General features: G+C 28.8%; 1 long non-coding RNA gene across 2 annotated transcripts in view; it reads right to left on the bottom strand.

Moving 5' to 3' along the window:
• Nucleotides 1–14,444, bottom strand: part of LOC149145610 (uncharacterized) — an 82,891-nt gene extending 68,447 nt beyond the window's left edge. Inside the window, exons 1-4 of one of the 2 annotated variants that reach the window (XR_016264730.1) lie at nt 13,895–14,444; nt 13,683–13,763; nt 5,660–5,795; nt 5,162–5,493 (exon numbers count right to left, since the gene is read on the bottom strand). This is a non-coding gene — a long non-coding RNA (uncharacterized LOC149145610). Of the gene's footprint in view, nt 1–5,161; nt 5,494–5,659; nt 5,796–13,682; nt 13,764–13,894 lie in introns of those variants that run through there. The other variant, XR_016264731.1, reaches the window with a different exon arrangement.
• Between the last annotated feature and the right edge of the window lie 320 nt (nt 14,445–14,764).

Raw genomic sequence — 14,764 nt, forward strand, 5'->3', positions numbered from 1 at the left:
AAAAACAATTAGAAAGCCTTTAGCCAACTCAAATTGCTCATTCGTTAGGCTTGAACCAACATCTCTTCTAGAAAAATTCAACACGGCCTCTCTTTCAACTTGGTAAAAATCAAATTTTAAAATAATAAAATAATAAAAATACAAATTCTTTAAAAAAAGTATTTTATTAAACATCATTTTTTAATCACCTTCCATTCACAATATCACATTACAAATTAATTAAATCAAAAAATAATAAACAAACATAAATACAATCATATATACACGCAAACATATACCACATCAATTTTATTAAATAATATAATTTTAAATGTCAAAGTTATAATTTTTAAATATCACATTACAAATTAAGTAAATCAAAAAATAATAAACAAACATAAATACAATCATATATACACTCAAACATATACCACATCGATTTTATTAAATAATATAATTTTAAATGTCAAAGTTATAATTTTTAAATATAACTTTATGAGTTCATTTTTAATAACACATCAATTTTTTATTAAATAATACAATTTTAAATGTCAAAATTATAATTTTTAAAAATATCTTTACAAGTTCATTTTTAATGAATTACTCAACTATATATCACTTAAATCAAAAATCCTTTTTACTATAAATTTATTATTTGGAAAACTCTAAAGTTAAAAATTAAAATAAAATTATTAATTTAATTAAAAATAAAAAAATTCTAATAAAAAATTTAATTTAAGTAAAAAATAATAAACTCTAACTAAAGAGATAGTTTTAAGCTTTTATATATCATGGCAAGAAACAACACAATTGCATTAATATCAAATCACTTATGTTTGGTATTAAAGGTATCATATGAAAATACAATAGACTAAGAATCATACTTTATAGCATAAAGAGTGATTGATATAGAGAAAATAATGTGAATGTGTTAAAAACAAAATTTTATAATCATAAGTTTAAAATCATATATATTCATATACTTTACTAACTTATACAAATAAATAAAATTAAAATAAACATATTTTGTAATATATATTATTGATTTATATATTTTTAATAAATAAATCTCATCAATTTAATTTATACAAAATAATTAAATTAAAAATAACAAAAATACAAATTTATAAAATGGAGTTACACAAATTTTTAAAAAATAATATTTTATTAAACATTAAATTTTAATAACCTTCAACTTGCTTGAAACACATTATATTATGCACAATGTTAAATGTGTACAATCATTTTCTTAAATAATATAATTTTAAATGCCAAAATTATAATTTTTAAATATAATTTTATAAGTTCAATTTTAATGAATCACTCAACTATATATCACTTAATCAAAAATAGTTTTTATTGTAAATTTATTATTTGCAAAACTCCAAAATTAAAATTAATATTAAAATTATTAATTTAAATAAAAAATAATAATACTTGGAAAATCATTTTTAAATATCATTTTTACTATAAAATTATTATTTGCAAAACGACAAAATTAATATTGAAATTGAAATTATCAATTTAATTAAAACTTGATAATTAATAATAAAATTATTAATTTAATTAAAAAATAGATTTTACCAAGATAGTTTTAGCCATGTTTAAATGTTATAAGAAATAATCACTCAAGTATCAACTCACTTACTTTAGGTATGAAAGGAACCATATGAAAGAAATACCATAGGTTAATAATCATACTTTATAACATAAAGAGTGGTTGATATAAATAAAGATAATGTGAACTTGTTAAAAGTCAAATTTTAAAATGAAAAATTAGAGAATATATACATTATTATTTCAAATAATTCATACAAATAAAATAAAATAAACATATTTATCAAATATATTATTCATTTATATTTTTAAAGAGGTAAAATTCATCAATTTAACATATACAAATTAATTAACTTAAAAAATAATAAAAATACAAATTTGTAATATTACAATCTACAGATTTTTAAAAAATATTATTTTATTAAACATCAATTTTTAATAACTTAATCACATGACTCCCATACATCACAATAAATATTAATTAAATTAAAAAATAATAAAAATAAACATATTTATCAATGTATTATTAATTGATATTTTTAGAAGACATAAAATTCTTCATTTAAACATATACAATTTAATTAAATTAAAAACTAATAGAAATACAAATACGAATTTCTAATATTACAATGTACAAATTTGTAAAAAATAATATTTTATTAAAGACCAATTTTTAATAACCTAATCACATTACTCCCATACATCACAATAAGTTCATTTTTAATGAATCACTCAACTATATATCACTTGATCAAAAATAATTTTTACTATAAATATATTATTTGCCAAACTACAAAATTAAAATTAATATTTCAATTATTAATTTAAATAATAATAATGAAAAAATACTTTGCCACAAAATCATTATACCTTTTACCATAAATTTATTATTTGCAAAACCAAAAAATTAATATTAATATTGAAATTGAAATTTAATTAAAACTTAATAATTAATAATAAAATTATTAATTTAATTCAAAAATAGACTTTACCATGATAGTTTTAGCCGTGTGTTTACATGTTATAGGAAATAACCACTCAAGTATCAACTCACTTATTTTAGGTATAAAAGGTTTTCATATGAAAGAAATACCATAGGTTAATAATCATACTTTATAACATAAAGAGTGATTGATATAAATAAAGATAATGTGAACTTGTTAAAAATCAAATTTTAAAATGAGTAGTTAGAGACAATATACATTATTATTTCAAGGAATTCATACAAATAAAATAAAATAAACATATTTATTAAATGTATTATTGATTTATATTCTTAAAAGACATAAAATTCATCAATTTAACACCAACAAATTAATTAAATTAAAAAATAATAAAAATACATTTGTAATATTCCAATCTACAAATTACCAAAAAAAAAAATATTAAACATCAATTTTTAATAACCTGATCACATTACTCACATACATCACAATATCACATTAGAAATTTATCAAATTAAAAAATAATAAAATAAACATATTTATCAAACATATAATCTCTAATAAAATTAAAAAAATAATAAAAATAAACATATTTATCAAATATATTATTAATTTATATTTTTTAAAGACATAAAATTCTTCATTTAAACATATACAAATTAATTAAATTAAAAACTAATAAAAATACAAATAAATTTCTAATATTACAATGTACAAATTAAAAAAAAAAAAAATTAAAAGAAATTAAACATAAATTCTTAATAACTTTCCATTTCCTTAAAACAAATCACATTACCCCCCATCAATCACAACATCACATTACAAATTAATTAAATGAAAAAATAATAAAAATAAACATATTTATCAAATATATTACTAATTTATATTTTTTCCAAGACATAAAATTCTTCATTTAAACATATACAAATTAATTAAATTAAAAACTAATAAAAATACAAATACACACACAAATTTCTAATATTACAATGTTCAATTTACCTAAAACAAATCAGCCAGATACATTACAAATTAAGTAAATTAAAAAATAATAATAATAAAAATAAACATTTCTATAAAATATTTTACATTACAAATTAATTAAATTAAAAAATAATAATAATAAAAATAAACATTTCTATAAAATATTTTATTCATTATTTTTTAAAGACATAAAATTCATCATTTAACATATACAAATTAAATAAATTAAAAAATAACATAAAATTTGACTACCCCATACATCACAATATCACATTACAAATTAATTAAGTTAAAAAATAATACAAATAAACATATTTTTAAAAGACATAAAATTCATCATTTTAACATGTACAAATTAATCAAATTAAAAAATAAAAATTTGTAATATTATAATGTAAAAAAAAAAAAAAAAAACAAAACAAAATATATATATAAATCCATTAAATTAGATATCATTTTTAAATTTCACTTTTATAATAAAATTATGATTAACAAAATTACTTGAAAAGTTGTGAGGAGCAACATTTTTAAAATATGTTGAAACTACTAAAAAAATAGAAAATTATATTTCAAATTAAAAAGCATTTCTCATACTTTAACATCATACTTTTGAAAGTTGTTAAGAGTAACATTTTTAATATGTATATGTGGTGATATATTATGACCTTTGAAAATTGATATATTTATTTTTAATGATTTAATTGTTGTTATTGTTGCAATAAATATGATATTATATGAAGAGATGTAAATGTATAATTTTAAAATGTAAAATTAAAAACCACATGCATATCTATTTTTATTATAATAGAAATAAAAATTTAGCCAAAATACATATTCATAACCAATGCATGTTAACCATGTCATAATGTACAAATGTTTTTAAAACTAATATTTTTACTTTTAACCATTAAATTTTCATAACTTTAAATTAATTTAAAATACATCATATTGAGCACAATGTCATATGTATAATCATATATACACAAACAACACTTAACACATTACAATACAACAACACATTACACAACACAACAACACAACACAACAAAGCACATTACAACTCAACATTAATAACTATAAAAGAAATTAGTGTCATATCTTAAAAATTTGGTGGTCTTATTTGTATAAATTTTAAATATTAATTTTTATTAAATAACAAAATTTTAAAGATAATTTTAAATGTGAAAGTTAATATTGAATCAAAATTTTTAGATATAATTTATGAGTTTATTTTTTAAATATTAATTTTTATTAAATAACAAAATTTTAAAGATAATTTTAAATGTGAGTTAATCTTGAATCAAAATTTTTAGATGTAATTTATGAGTTCATTTTTACAAAATCATTAGTGGTTTTTATACAAGGGTATCATATGAAAGAATTGTAAATGTGAATAATATAATTTTATGAGTTCATTTTGCTAAATTATTTGTGCTTGTTATATAGTATCATGTGAAAAGAAAAAGTGAATGTAAAAAAATTGTGTATAATGCAATATTATAATTTTATTTTTACTGAATCATTTATGCTCATTTGTAGTTGTAAAATTTGTAAATGTGAAAAAATTGTGAATAATGTAAGTTTATGAGCTTATTTTCACTAAATCATGGGTGGCCATTTGTAGGTGTTATATAAGAATATCATGTGAAAACAATTGTTTGCCTGGAAAAAAATGTGAATATGATCAATCAAATTTTGAAATGTGAAGTTATCATTAAAAGTCATCTGAATAAATATAATTAAAATTTTACAAATAAACACTACCTTTGGAAAAAATGAAAATACACCAAAACATAAAAATAAAAATAAAAACAAACAAACAAAAATGACACTCCTCCAAGATAGCTTTGGCCATGCTATCTTTGAAGGTTGTGAGAAGGGTCAACCCCTTCTCAAAAGAAAAATCTGATTATGTATTAACAGTATAGTTTGTGAGTGAGTACATCAAAAAATACACTACAATTTACAATTACAAAATGTAATACCATCTTCAATAACACTTGATACTTGATATGTGATACCTTCTTGATCTCTGTTTCATACCACAAGGAAATTATAGTTTTAATAATATTTCTATTTCAAAATAGTAAATAAATAACAAAAACAATTATTATTTGTTTAAAATGACATTCAAAATATCATGCAATACAAAATAATTTTTCACTCCCACATAAAATTGTAAGAAGAATTTAATTTACCTTTTCACATATGACTTTCTGTCACAGCACTCTGCATCAAAGCTCTGCTTTGAGTCTAAACACTTCCTATTTCTTCTAATCTACTTTCTTGATACCTGTTTCAAGAGCCCCCTCTCCCCTTTCCGTCAATTTACACCTGTTTCGTAACATAGAAAATAAATAAATTTTCAATCACAAATTTACTATTAAATATTAAAAACAAAACACAATAATTAACTTTCACCATTACAAAAACAATATCAGCAACTGAATCAAGGTAAGCAACTGATTCAAGGTAAGCGCAACTGAATCAAGGCAAGCAACTGAATCAAGGTAAGCAACTGATTCAAGGTAAGCGCAACTGAATCAAGGCAAGCAACTGAATCAAGGTAAGCAACTGTTAAAGATTAACTGAACTGATTCAAGGTAAGCAACTGAATCCACGCGAACAGCAACTAGGCATCTATATCGAAAAGAAAATAGGACGCTACTTGCAGAGAACGACTGAAGGATTTCCTTCTGGTTTCCCTATTGGACTGGAAACTTTATTAGAGAGATAAAGACATACCATAAGAAATATGCTTTAAGCCTGCCTGATTGGGTGTTCAGCCTGGGTGGGGAAAGAGCCGAGACAGGCTGAGCGCTACGGAACTATCTCTTGATTTTCACATGCATGGGTGTCTTACATCTTGATTTAATTTTTTATTGCGAGCGGGTCGCTGCTTGCTGGATTTTTTATTTCATAATGAATTGGTTATAAAAACATAAACTATCAAAAAGGTGTGCCAGACTCTCCGATGGGAGGTCATTGCGCTCACAGAAGTCACTCAGGGAAGTAACTCTTCGAATCATTAGGTAAGTAATTTAGTAACTTGATGGGACAGTGATCGAAGCCCAAATCGCAAGACATACTGAATTCAGTCCTTTTTGAATTAATAGCGATGTACACCCATTATAAATTACAAAACCCATTGTACCATTCAGTATGTTTTACATATGGTACAACAATTGACCTGTTTTTATTTTATCAGGGTCAAATACTGATACTGGCCATGACAGAATATTCCCCTTACAGGATGACAAAAATTTTCGACCTGTAACATATAGTGCCGAGTAAAAGCCCCTTTGTCTATTCAGTAGTGTGACAACTCAGTTTGGAGAGCATTAGACTGAAGATGTGAAGGTTGCATGTTCAATTCACACTCACCACATTGCACTTTTGTAATTCATTATTCAAAAAGTTTGTCCAACTGAATAGATAAAGGAAATACAAGGAATTAATATTATAAAAGAAAAGCTCATTCTACATGGCAAACTGTAACGCTCAAGATCTGTCAAATACTTCTAACAGAAGGTGAAACTAAATGATTTCATTACTAACTTAAACTTGTCTACAAGTCATTCTCTATGTGTATTTCTATTTATCCCAACATCATTCTGGCCAAGAACACAAGAAACCTGAAGCCTGACAAATTGCTTCTAATCAAATTGTGATCAAGGAACTTGAAGCCTGCCAATTTTCTGTCATCTGCCTCTGTGTTTCACTCTTTATTTCCTGAATTTTACTCCTTACTGGACTGGCAACTCCCAAGAATATGACTCAGTGGAGAGAACTTTAATATGCAATTTATATAGCAAGTTTGTCAAGGGTTTCGGACGCATCATGGCACACCTCACTGATCTTACCAATAAGGATCAATCATGGCACGCCTCACTGATCTTACCAATAAGGATCAGTTAATGGATGGAGGCTGCAAAGGGACTACCTTCTTATGTATGCAAACAGTAACACTCAAGCAGGCAAGCAGGCATCTGTCAAAAACTTGTAACAGAAAGTTAAACTTAATGACTTCATTAGTAACTTAAGTTTGTCTAACATCATTGTGGCAGAAGACACGTGATACTTAAAATGAAAAATAATTTCCGCTCCCTATATCAAATTGTGATCAAGGAATGGGAAGCGTGATACTTAAAATGAAAAATAATTTCCGCTCCCTATATCAAATTGTGATCAAGGAATGGGAAGCCTGACGATTTTCTCAATCATCCAGGGCTTGCTCTATTTCACTCTTTCTTTTTGAATGTGACTGGCCAACTCCCAAGAATGTGACTTAGTTGAGACACATTTTCATTTATCCCAACGTTATGCTTCCTATCAAATTGTGATCAAGGAATCTGAAGCCTGGCAATTTTCTCAATCATTAAGAGCTTTCTCTTTTTCACTCTCTATTTCTTTAATTTTTACTCCTTGTTCCTTTACTGGCCAACTCCCAAGAATGTGACTGAGTTGAGAGAACTTAATAGAATATGCATTTTATATAGAAAGTTTGTCAAGAGTTTTGGAAGCATCATAGCAAACCTCACTGATTTTACCAACTACGATCAATTTAAATCAGTGGACACTGCAAAGCAGGCATCTTTCAAATACTTGTATCAGAATGAAACTGAGTGACTTCGTTAGTAACTTAAGTTAGTCTACAACTGATTATCTCAGTATATTTCAATTTATCCCAACATTATTGTGGCAGAAACACACATGATACTTAAAATGAAAAATAGTTAGTTATGCTTCCTTCCTATCAAATTGTGATCAAGGAATTTGAAGCCTGACTATTTTGTCAATCATCCAGGGCTTGTTCTGTTTCACTCTTTCTTTTTGAATTTTTACTCCTTATTCCTAGACTGCCCAACTCCCAACAATGTGACTTAGTTGAGAGAAATTAATAGAATATGCAAATTATATAGGAAGTTTATCAAGGGGGGTTTTGGAAGCATCATGGCACACCTCACTTATCTTATCAATAAGGATGGATTTAAATGGATGCAGAGGCTGCAAAGGGGCTACCTTCTTGTCTATGCAAACTATAACACTCAAGCAGAAATCTGTCAAAAACTTGCAACAGCAAATGAAACAGAATGACTTCATTAGTAATTTAAGTTTGTCTACAATTGATTTTCTCAGTATATTTCCATTTAACCCACCTGCATTATTGTGGCAAAGGAGACAAAATACTTAAAATGAAAAACCATTAGTTTTGCTTCCTATCAACTTGTGATCAGTAAATCTGAGGCTTAACAATTTTCTCAATCATCTAGAGAGCTAGCTTTGTTTCAGCTTTATTTCTTGAATTTCACTTCTTAATCCTGGATTAGCCAACTCCCAGGAATGTGACTGGCATAGCCAATTTACATAGCCTGTCAAGGGTTTTGGAAGCATCATAGCACACATCACCAATCTTACCAATAAGGATCGATTCAAATGGATGGAGGCTGCAAAAGGGCTCCCTTATTACCTATGCAAACTGTAACACTCAAGCAAGCATCTGTCATATACTTGTACATAAGGTGAAACTAAATAACTTCATTAGTTCCATTTATCCCAACAATAAACATTATTGTGGCAAATAACACACCATATTTAGAATGAAAAACGGTTTAGTTTTTCTTCCTATCAAATTGTGATGATCAAGGAACCTGAAGCCTGACAATTTTCTCAATCATCTAGGGCTTGCTCCACTTCATTCTTTATTATTTGAATTTCACACCTACTTCCTTGATTGGCCAACTCCCAAACATGTGACTCAATTGAGAGAACTTAATAGAATATGCAATTTACATAGGAATTTTTTCTAGGGTTTTGGAAGCCAGGGCACATCTCAATTGTCTTACTAATAAGGATAGAGTTAACTGGTTGGAGGCTACAGAGAGGCTACCTTCTTATCTATGAAAACTCTAACACTCAAGCATCTCTCAATTGTCTTACTAATAAGGATAGAGTTAACTGGTTGGAGGCTACAGAGAGGCTACCTTCTTATCTATGAAAACTCTAACACTCAAGCATCTGTCAAATACTTATAACAGAAGATGAACTTGAATGACTTTATTAGTAACTAAAGTTTTTCTACAATTGATTCCCTCGCTATTTTTCCGTATAAAGGACAATATATTTAGAATGAAAAACGGCTAGTTTTGCTTCCCATCAAATCGTGATCAAGGAGCCTAAAGCCTGATAATTTTCTCAATCATCCAAGGTGGGCTCTGTTTCAGTCTTTTTTTTCTTGAATTTCACTCCTTATTTCTTGACGGACCAACTCCCAGGAGTGTGGATAATTTATATAAGAAGTTATGTTTTTGGAAGCAACATGGTGCAGCTCACAGATCTTACCAATAAGGATTAATAGAAGGTAGGGGGGCTACCTTCTGACAAATGAAAAAGACCCAGCCATATTTCTCATAGACTTTTGAAGTGAAATATGATGCTTTAGGAACTGGCATGAACAGAGTGGCCAATGGATGGAGGTTGCAGGGGGCTACCTTCTTACAAATGAAAAAGGCCCAGCCATATTTCTCATAGACTTTTGAAGTGAAATATGATGTATTAGGAACTGGCATAAACACAGTGGTCATGCAATTCAGTAGCCTATTGTGATTGACAAGGAGAAGTTATTATGTATCTATGATTAGGAAATTTTGACTTTTATGTTACAGAAAAATTCAAGCCATATTTATTCGGACAGCACCTCCAAATCCAAATGGAGCATGAAGCTTTGAAGTATTTATTTTCCCAGTGGAATTTTAGTGAAGTAGGAAAGTAAACTACAAGTTTTTTACTTTGAAATTCAATACAAGAAGGGCATAAATAAATAATGTTTCAGTCGATTTCTTATCTATGTTATCTGAGCTGCGTACCATATCTTTGGTAGAAATAGAAATAGGATGGAAAACACATTGTCAACTGAATATGCAAAAGATGAGGGGTTTTTTTGATATGCTACCAAACTCAAAAAGGATCCAAAGACTAGGGCAATGGGTATACATTTTCAGGCAATCTGATTTTTTAATAAGAATTGCACATATATCTATGGTAGAAATGGGATGGAAAAAACATTATCAACTGAATATGCAAAAGATGAGAGGTCTGTTGATATGCTACAAAAACTCAAAAAGGCAATCTGATTTTTTAATAAGATTTGCACATATATCTATGGTAGAAATGGGATGAAAAAATCGTTATCAACTGAACATGCAAAAGATGAGAGGTCTGTTGATATGCTAAAAAACTCAAAAAGGATCCAAAGACTAAGGCAATGGGTATACATTTTCAGGCAATCTGATTTTTTAATAAGAATTGCACATATATCTATGGTAGAAATGGGATGGAGAAAACATTATCAACTGAATATGCAAAAGATGAGAGGTCTGTTGATATGCTTCAAAAACTCAAAAAGGAAATCTGATTTTTTAATAAGAATTGCACATATATCTATGGTAGAAATGGGATGGAAAAAACATTATCAACTGAATATGCAAAAGATGAGAGGTCTGTTGATATGCTACAAAAACTCAAAAAAGACCTAAGAGACTAGGGTATACATTTTCAGGCCATCTGATTTTTATTAAGAATTGCACATATATAATACCTAATTCTATATTTTAAGAAAACAGCCATAGAAGAATGCCATTCTCCACCTGTTATTGGTCAATTATTGTAAGTTGTGAATTGGTCTCTTCTTGGTTAAGAGTGATGTATCAGCCCACCATTCCCAATTATTGGGTGCACAGTAGGTGATCATCTCAATAAAAAGCTTTTCACCATTGGCATCCAACTAACAAGAATGCCCAAGTTCATCTGAATGTTTACTAGCCTGATGTTCTTGCACCCCATCCAGAATACCCCTCTTGCTCATAGCTTCATGGGCATATTCTTTTCATTGACATCATTATGAATCAACAATTACAATCATTGCTTCTAATGGGTGAATTCTAGAGGGATATTCCATTCTTACTCTCCAATACTAGCAGTCATTGGCATAAATAAACACACTAGAAACACAAGGAGGGTGTTGGGTTCTCTCCATTTAAGATCAATATGCAAGGGAATGCAATGCTTAAAGACTAGTGTAGTACTCTTTTAAATTGAAAAATATAAAAGGCATTTTTATGGGCCTGGGCTACAGAAATGTTTGCAGTAGACTGAATAGGAAGGAAGATGTCCGAACTACACTCCTTTTTAACCTTTTCCAAACCATTAATGTAGGTATTGATTTTTGACAAAGACAGGTGAATCTGTTTAAAGTTAATATTATGTAGAATAAAAAGGAAGCTACTCATTAGAAAAAATCACATACCTAAGATTTTCCTGGCCTTAGACTAAACAAAGGTGCTAACCACTGCCAAGTACCTAGGTCACCCCTAGCACACCTATTGTTGGTTCATCCCAAGAAACTTGCTTACACTTAGATAGTACTAGGTACATAAATAAACACACTAAAACATAAGCAAGGAGTTGGGCTCTGTCCCTCTAAGATCGATATGCAAGGGAATGCAATGCTTATAGACAAGTGTAGTAATCTCTTAAAATTGAAAAATATAAAAGGCATTTTTATGGGCATGAGCTACAAAAATGTTTGCGGTAGACTGAATAGGAAGGAAAATGTAGGAACTACACTCCTTTTCAACCTTTTCCAAACCATTAATGTAGATATTGATTTTGGAAAGAGATAGGTCAAAGATAAGTATTTGAACCCTCTTTCCTTAACTATGCTAGGTCACCCCTAGCACACCTATTGTGAGTTGATACCAGGCAACTTGCTTACACTTAGATAGGGAAGAACAAATCCATGAAACCATAATTTTCTAAATAGGACTTAATTCAAAGTGTGAGCTTGCATAATGAGATGTTGCCTAATCTAAATGTCTTCATACAAGTCTTGCTTTAAGTGTGCTTTTGCCTACCTGATGTGTTTCCATCTAATGCAGGTGCCTGGGAGGTCTCATTCCATCCATCTTAGATGGCATACCAGCACTGTTTCTCTAGGACTAGTAAGTCTATGGATGCTCCCTAAAAGTACTTTGCTCAAGCTGGTTGAGAAAACCAATAAATGGAGATTGATGAATATGATTGGTTAATAATCTCATCCCAAATGTGTGCTATACTTTATAAGCTCAGCATGGCCTCAATTGTGGTTCACTCAGCTAAATAGGGACAATGACCAAATTCAGTTTGCAAAATGCAGAAGCTAAGAGAATTATAATAGAATTGGAATAAAATTTAACTTACTTATTGAACTCCTACAAATAGTGTCTAAAAAAATTTTGGTAACTCAAACAGTCTAAAAAGAAAATTCTGGAAACCCAAAATTTTCTTTGGGCTTAGGATGGTTTTTATGTTCACACCAATTAACTGCTACAGGTCACTGAATGTTTAATAATCTCACCCGGAAATAAGTATTAGTTTATAAGCTCAGCCCATTAGTTTATAAGCTCAACATGGCTTGGACTGGGTCACTAGCCTAAATAAAATACTGCCAATGACCAAAATCTGGAGAAAAAGAATTATAATAAAATTGAAATAAAAATTTACTCACATATTGAACATCTACAAAACAGTTTCTAAAAGAAAATTTCTAGAAACCCCAAATTCTTCTTCAGATTTAAGCATTAAATGGTTTTATGTTGCCAGTGATCAACATCAATAACCCTATTGAAGATAACCAGTACCTAAAAATAAAACCCAAAGACATTGAATAACCACTAAAAACATCAAAGATTATGAAATTTTCCCAACATTTGGCCTGCATAGTACAAGTGTATCTAAACCCTAAATAAAGAAAGGCCAATGACTGAAATATGTTTGCAAAAAGCAGGGAGAAAAAGAATTATAATAAAATTCAAATAAAATTTTACTCACAAACAGTTTCTAGTTCTTTTTAATTCTTTTTTATAGATAGACCAAATTCCTTCATAAGATATAAGCATTAGAAGTTTAGAAGGTTTTATGCTAGCACTAATCAACATTAATAACCCTTTTGAAAATGACCAGTACCAAAAAATAAAACCCAAAGACATTGAATAACCAAGAAAAACACCAAAGATCATGAAATTTTTCCCCACCTTTCTGTATCATACAGGTATATTTAAACCCTGATCTTATTAAACACACCTACCTTATACCCAATAAAAAATAATTAGATATAAGAGAAACCACAAATTAATGCTAATAAAAATTAATTAGATAAGAGAGAAACCAAAAATTAATACTCACCTGCAACCAAAAAAATGCAGAGCATATGTGGAGTAATTCTTCCTTCCTGATTGTATCATTCTTCCTTCCTCTGCACTTGATCTGCAATTGAAGAGTAATCAGCACAAGTTAACCCAAAAAATCAAGATAAAATATTTTACAAAATAATAATATATCCATAAGACAGTAAAATTACCATCAAAATATTAAATAACAAATAAAATAATATATACCTTCTCCATCTTCACCATTAAATCAGCGATCCCATCTTCACCATTAAATTAATTGCAGCATCACTCTCCCTCTTAACCCTCTTGACCCCGACCTCGTCACTCTCCCTCTTAACCCTCTTGACCCCGACCTCGTCAAGCCAGAACCAAACAAACACCAGACAAACCAAATCTAAACCAACACACCATTTCAAAACAGAAACAAATTAAATAAAAAAACCAAAAAAAATGCACAGGCGGAATTCAAGGTATAAACAAGTAAGCATGGCCATGCTCCAAAAAGAAAACACGGTATTAAAATACACGGAGTTCTATAGCACAAAGTTCTACTCCAATTTCTAATTTCTTCTGCTCTACTCCATGGAAGGCCGATACTCTCCACTCTTCCCCTTGCCCGCCATCTCCCAGCCATGGAAGGCCAATACTTTCTACTCTTCCGCTTGCCCACCATCTCCCAGCCATGAAAGGCCGATACTCTCTGCTCTTCCTCTGTTTGTCGGCCAAGCTTGCAAGTGCGGTTGCCCTGTTCATTTTTCGTTTGCTGTGTAAATGTGATAATGATAGGAGTTGTCTATAATGCGACTTTTTGAGATTCCGGTGACGGAATCCGGCCGAAGAAATTGAGATGAAATCATGATTTGTTGCAGTTAAAATGGTTTTTTAACTGCATATTCGGATTCAGCACCCTGAAAAACCCCTGGGAGGCTTTCATTGTGCAGAAACTAGTTATCAAACTTCGATTTCAATAAATCACTGCCGGATTTTCAAAGGCTTTCAAAAAGTCGCGTGAAAGACTACGGCATAATGATATATCGGAGCTTAGGGATTTCAAATGCATTCGAATTTTACCTCTTTCAAATCCGCCACGCACAG

This window comes from Pinus tabuliformis, chromosome X (assembly GCF_031772625.1).
Source record: "Pinus tabuliformis cultivar Carrire ecotype Pingquan chromosome X, CPIR1, whole genome shotgun sequence".
Lineage (NCBI taxonomy): Eukaryota > Viridiplantae > Streptophyta > Pinopsida > Pinales > Pinaceae > Pinus > Pinus tabuliformis.